The sequence below is a fragment of the Syzygium oleosum genome, unplaced genomic scaffold, assembly GCF_021117445.2.
Source record: "Syzygium oleosum isolate NSW1041296 unplaced genomic scaffold, Sole_v2.1 Sole_v2.49, whole genome shotgun sequence".
Taxonomy (NCBI): domain Eukaryota; kingdom Viridiplantae; phylum Streptophyta; class Magnoliopsida; order Myrtales; family Myrtaceae; genus Syzygium; species Syzygium oleosum.
Window position 1 is genome coordinate 67,312 of NW_026607533.1, and position 6,236 is coordinate 73,547.

Here is a 6,236-nt window from a genome sequence, read left to right on the forward strand (position 1 = left end):
AACTGCCAAAACTTTGGATTTCTAACAAAAGATTAAGAGTTGATGTCACAAAAAATCTCAAATTATATCGAATTGTGTTGTCAAATACTCTAAATATTTTTTACTAAGAAGACTGCTTGAAAATAGGGAGTATCAATTTTTGGAAGACCCATCGATAGGTCAAGTAGTTTTACATGCTCGGAAGGTATCAAATTTTGCAGGTCTATAGGGAGAAAAAATGTCTGTGCTAATTGACTTGTAAATTTTCATTGATTAACAAGTCATATGACGATCCAATTCCTTTTATCACAAGAGGCATCATTTTTTTTATCATTCGCAATCAAGTAGGCGTTTACAATGGAGGTTTGTGGGGGTTTGAATGTTTGTGGCTTTTGCCCTTCAGTATACAATTACCTAAATTAATAGAATGACAACATTGAATATTTTCACATAGTTCAAGGACTAAGTTGAATATGTACTAAAAGTTTAGGGACCATATTAAATAACTTGAAAGTTTAGGGACCAAATTACATATTGGGATAAAGTTCAGGAACCGCATTGAACAAATTAAAATTTTAGGGACATTGCATTGCATATTGAGCAAAAGTTCAAGGACTATTTGTGTCATTATCTCTATTAAGTATTCAATGGAATCAAATTGCTCAGAACAATTTAGACACTTGTGTACGAAAACTCGTGACATACATAATCAAGAAACATAGATTAAGTTAATGTCCATTATTGAGATATAAGTCTCTCTTAATTCATTGTTTCTATCAACAGTGACGCCGTCTGACAATGGCCTAGTACCCAACTGCCAAATTTTTGGATTTATAGTAAAAGATTTAAGTCTAAACAATGACTTTACTAAGCCTTTCTTTATTCATATGATGTCTATTTAACTATGTAAAGTGGAGCAGCCACAGCACAATATGAATGAATGAAATGATTTTATAGATTATTCAATCTTTCAGTAAGCAATTACGTATGCATAGAATCTAAGCACTAATGTTTTTTTAATCTAAGCACTAATTACGATGTTAATTCTATGAACAAGATAGGGTGACACCTCTGTCGTCCTAAAATAAAAATATAGGAAGCCAATTGAGGGATTTTATTTTGTACATTACTGGTGTAAAAGTTGATTACACAGCTAGATTTTGGAGAATGACCATGTGTAATTTTTTCTGATCCTTGGAAAGTATAATTATTTTGTAAAAGGTTAATATTTTCATTTTAAGACTGCTTGCGTAAGAAAAGGCTAGTTTAGACTTATTTTAGAATTACTTGGGTTTTTTTTTTCTAGCTCATGACAATGATGCTTTGCATGCATTTGCTATACTTGCTAAGAAAGTCCAAAAGGAGAATGGGCTTAAGATTTCATGCATTAGAAGCGATCGTGACTTTGAATCATTTTGAGATGAGTAGGGCATTTTGCACGATTTTTTCCATTCCTTACACAGTTATACACCACAACAAAATGGTGTTGTTGAGAGTGAAAATAGGACCTTGCAAGAGATGGCTGGTATCTTGTTGGTGGAAAGCAAAATCCCTAAGCATTATGGGGCCCAGGATGTCGACACCTCAATAAGAACACTTGAGACCAAAGGTAGGAAGCGCAATGTTTCTTACAATTATGTACTTGGTTGTGCTTGCTATTTTCTTATAGAGTGCTAGTGATCATGAGGGAAGGTTTGACTCTACTCTTTTATGCGAAGCATATAGTGTATATAATGAAAGAACCAAAACGCTTGAAGAGTATATTCTTGTCGCCTTCGATGATTCCTCAAGAAATCTAATACCTGCTGGAGATCATGTCGTTGTAGAAGCAAGTTCTGAAGAAGCAGAATCTGGAGAAACTGTTTTGGAAATGCAGACTATGTAGAAGCAGACTCTACATAAGCAGGCTATCCTACTAGTTCCACAACAATTGCTTCTACAGCTACTGTTGTCAGAATAACGTCCTAGAAAAGAAATGGTTTTCATTCTAATCAACCGAAGGAACTCTTACTTAGTGGGATTGGACTAAAGTTGGGAACACTTCCTCGTTCAGAAATAAATATAGACATGTTGCCTTTGTTCCTCGCATTGATCAAGTCGCAAATATGCATTTGTGTCTCAGATAGAGCCCAAAAAACAATCAAGGAAGATTTAGATGATGATGATTGGATCTATGGTTTGCAAGAAGAACTCAATCAATTTTGACAGAAGCCAAATGTGGACTTTGGTTCCAATACCTGAAGATACATAGATAATTTGTAAGAAAGTGGGTTTTTGAAACAAACTCGACCAAGATGTTAATGTGATTCGAAACAAAGTGAGGTTAGCGGCTCAAGGCTACTCATAAGAGGAAGGTATTGATTACGAAGGAAACTGCTCAAGAAGTTTGGTTTTGTAAGGGCGAAGTATGTTCCTACACCAATGATAACTTCTACTGAAGAGGACAAGTATGAAAACGGGGAAGAAGTTGACTCTAAACACTCTAAAAGCATGATAGGATCTCTACTCTATTAATTGCTTCTAGGCCAGACATTTTAATCAGTGTATGCGATGACCCTAAAGTTTGATATTTTACGGCAGTTATGCTATCCATCTCTTGAAATTTAGATTTTGTACATCCAATCCATAGTTATGTGGTTTTGGTCCATGATTCCTGTTTCATGAAATACCGATAACTTTTTACATGTAATTGAGTTTATTTACAACGTAGCCAAAATGTCACGTTAGAATATTGTTGGAGTTTAAATCATGTGCAATGATGGTAACTTTGATTCAAATAAATATGCGAAGACTAAAATTGCAACGTAGTTCTAGCCACGGCTGTTGCACATGATTAAACCGAATCACACAATGTAATTATGTAATAGGGATAGATAGTCCAAAAGTCATCCAAAAACATTGTCCAATTTGGCAATGCAAATGCATGTTAGCGACCGTAGTAATATTATGTAGAAGTTTACGGATAGAGTTTGTTTATAAGTGAAATCCTTTTGCTCTGTAACTCGGGCATATTAATTCTAGAAGGCTCAAATAATATTTGGGGTCAAAAAATGTAAAACAATCGAGTCAAATTGGCATAATTTAAAAATTGTATGGTCATTTGGGGTACCCCCACAAAACATATGCTGGCGCCACCTCTGGTTTTTTTGCAATAGAAGCAAAGAAACCTAATATAGTCAAAGGATCATATTTTTCTACGACCTTAGTAGGATGGAACTCTCTTCAATCATATCTTTGATTAGTGGGTCACACAACCATGAACATCATTAAGATTTAATTTTAGTTAAAATTTGCATGTTGATGATATTTATAACTTATGGCCTATAGATCAGAATCTTTGTTGGAGAAAAATATTACCAATGGACAATATTGGCCGGTGAAATGTGCCTACATAGGTACTCACATTTCCAATAGCATATAGGGCTTTGGCAATGAGGTCTATATTAATCAAATTCCATGGTATTTCTATACAAATAGCCGATTGTATTATGTTTCATCTTCCGTATGAAACCCTAAATTGTGTGCTCTCATTTATTTTTTTCATGAGTAAATCATTCACTGAAGCACCGAGGGGAAAATCCCATGGGCTTTTTGCGGGTTCTTTTAGCCCTTGGGCCCGCCGCTCGCTATAAGCCGATGACCGCGCAGATTTGTGCTTTGGTACAGCAACTTCAAGATAAACATACTAAATGTATTTACGATCGTATGTATATATAACTATCTCATATTGCATCTACATGCGCACAACCTAATCTTCATCTCTGGTTGGTGCTAAGGGCTTTTCTCTTAATATCCCGCGTCAATAAATTGAAAGATTATAAAGTCAACTTTCTTTCAGTTTTTTTATTTTATTTTATTTTAACTCTCAACTCACTTTTAGAATTTTGTCATGTTTCATACAGAACGTGAGAGTCGAAATCCACATTTGAAATTACACACCCCCACCCCTAGTCCTCCATGAGAAGGTGGGGATTCGAACTCCCTACCTCCTTTTTCCCAAGTAAGAAGGGTGGCTACTGTTGTTTAACTTTCTTTCAGTTAGCTCATCCAGTATGAGAATACTGTCGCAATGACCACAATGCCACTATTTTGTATCTAAATTACAGTTCTACCCGTAACTAAGAATAGGTGGAACGGGGCCGCAGAGCTGCTGTCTCCAAGCATGCGATGATGTATCGTAGCCTCTCATTTTTGTCTGACCCACACTAGAACAAGGACAAAACCCCAAAGCTAATCCCTCCTCCTCTCTCTTTCTCACTCTTCAACCCTCTCCCCAGAATCCAGCTCGTTCATCTCCATCGCCCAAGGTGCTGAGCCTCTATCTTAGCTGCCACCGTCGAGATCCATCGCCTTGCGATCGCCGTCGTGCCCAGCGATGAGTTCCCTCCCTCCACCTTTGTCCCCACAACCCCCGTCTCTCTATATCCATCCATCTCTCTTTGTAAAACCCTTTGTTGTCTTTGTTTGAGCATGACATCGCCGTCAAGCTCGTTGCATGTGGCGGAACTCGATGCGGGGTTGAGCTCTACCTCGACCTGCAATGTCGCTGGTCTAGATTTGGAGGTGTGCCTTTAGATTAATAGGCTTGCATGCGTGAAAAGACACAGCATACTGCAGGGAAGACGGCGGACGGTGGCACGTCTCGGATGGCATGTCTTGGATGCACAAGCAGTGGTCGGCTTTGGACACGGCGTTGGCAACTCTTCCGATGCCTATGACCGGAGCAGGCGCGTGTGGTCAGCTTAGAGGTGGCTGTGGATGTGGAGGAGGAAGAGAGGAAAAAAAAAAAGAGGGCTTGGTGCTCTGCTAGGGTGGGTGTTATGGTGGATCAAGTGCAGTGAGGACTGGAATTAAATGACGTGTCGCGATCTAAAAATAGAGAAAACAGACGGATCCACCATAGGGATAACTGATTTGCATCCGTGGAACGGAGCCCAGATACGTTCCTCGTTCTTAAACAATGACGAGTAGGCAATGCCATTGTAGGTCAATGATATTGCTATCTTAAGGACGAAGGAAGGAATGTAAATCGGACATTTATTGCACGTGACATATACCGATATTTCACTACGATTATTGTCGAATAAATCAGACGAAAGTTCCATTCTCCACGTCGATACCAGCCAACATTAAAATTAAAGCAGAGGTTAGAGGAGGAAAATTACATATCTTGTTGCTTTTCCACAATTTCCCGCTTCCCTGAGTTAGGTATTGCAATTCCTTTTTATCTCGACCTCTAATTAGATTTCTGTGTCACTGGTCACTAGATTATACCTAAACAGGGATCAAACACCCAACTCATTTGGATGCATAGAAATTGAGTGCCAATTGCCCATGATAATTCTATGGAACACACAACACGGCCACTCTAATCACAAAATAGTAACTTAAGTGAAAAGCATGTTTATGCCGTTCGATTTAGTGTTTCGATAGATTGCAAGCAGAATCCTCACATCGATCTAAGCCTGATTAAGAAGTCGATTCATTGTTCATATACATGCACAAAAGGCTTGGTCTTCAAACACTCGTCAAGTTCATTCAAGTTCCGCCATGCAAAAGTTCCTTATGGTTTGTTTTGGAAGGAGAGAAGTGGGTAAATGAAAGGGGTGTAAGCAGTGGGCTAAAAACATTGAATTTCGGTGGGGATTGATGAGAAAATTTCAAAAAAAAAAAAAGATGTGGTTTTCTTTGCCAAAAGATCGACTTAGAGAAATAGTGGATGACAATCATTTTACATACGGGACATGTGAGTGAGTGCCTAGAATGCTGTGACTCGAGAGTGTCACAAATTGGATAGGTAAATTGTCCATGGCCGCTCTAGACTCGCGATTTCATAAAACCGCGAGCTTCTACATGCTCAATTGGTTTGATTCCAGAGTGGGCAAACAGATGAAATGAGCCACTCATCCATTTAGTTGACATAGCATATCACAGAACGCATGTATCACTGTGAAATTTCATGGAATGTCTAACAACTTAAACTATTAGACGAAGGAGTGATTTAACTCAAGTACTTTAATACTCCTTTTCAAGCATAGAGTGAACTTTGCTCTAAAACTAAAATAGGAGAATATATAACCGAGGAGGCAGATAGGGCCTCGAAAGGTTTGAACTTAGAATTTACTGCTATGGTATTATGTGAAATTTGGTAGGACTACATCCAAGTATTAAAAGTTTAAGCTATTTAAAGAAGACAGTATTTTATTTAAATACTTTGACAATCAGCATTAAAATAACGCAACACGAAAGCAACTATA

The 6,236-nt window shown here is 38.0% G+C and overlaps 1 protein-coding gene across 1 annotated transcript in view; it reads right to left on the reverse strand.

Annotated features, from left to right (window-relative positions):
* Positions 1 to 6,236, reverse strand: part of LOC115662010 (protein ACCELERATED CELL DEATH 6-like) — a 56,326-nt gene that overhangs the window by 25,049 nt on the left and 25,041 nt on the right. The gene's annotated exons all lie outside the window — the stretch shown is intronic.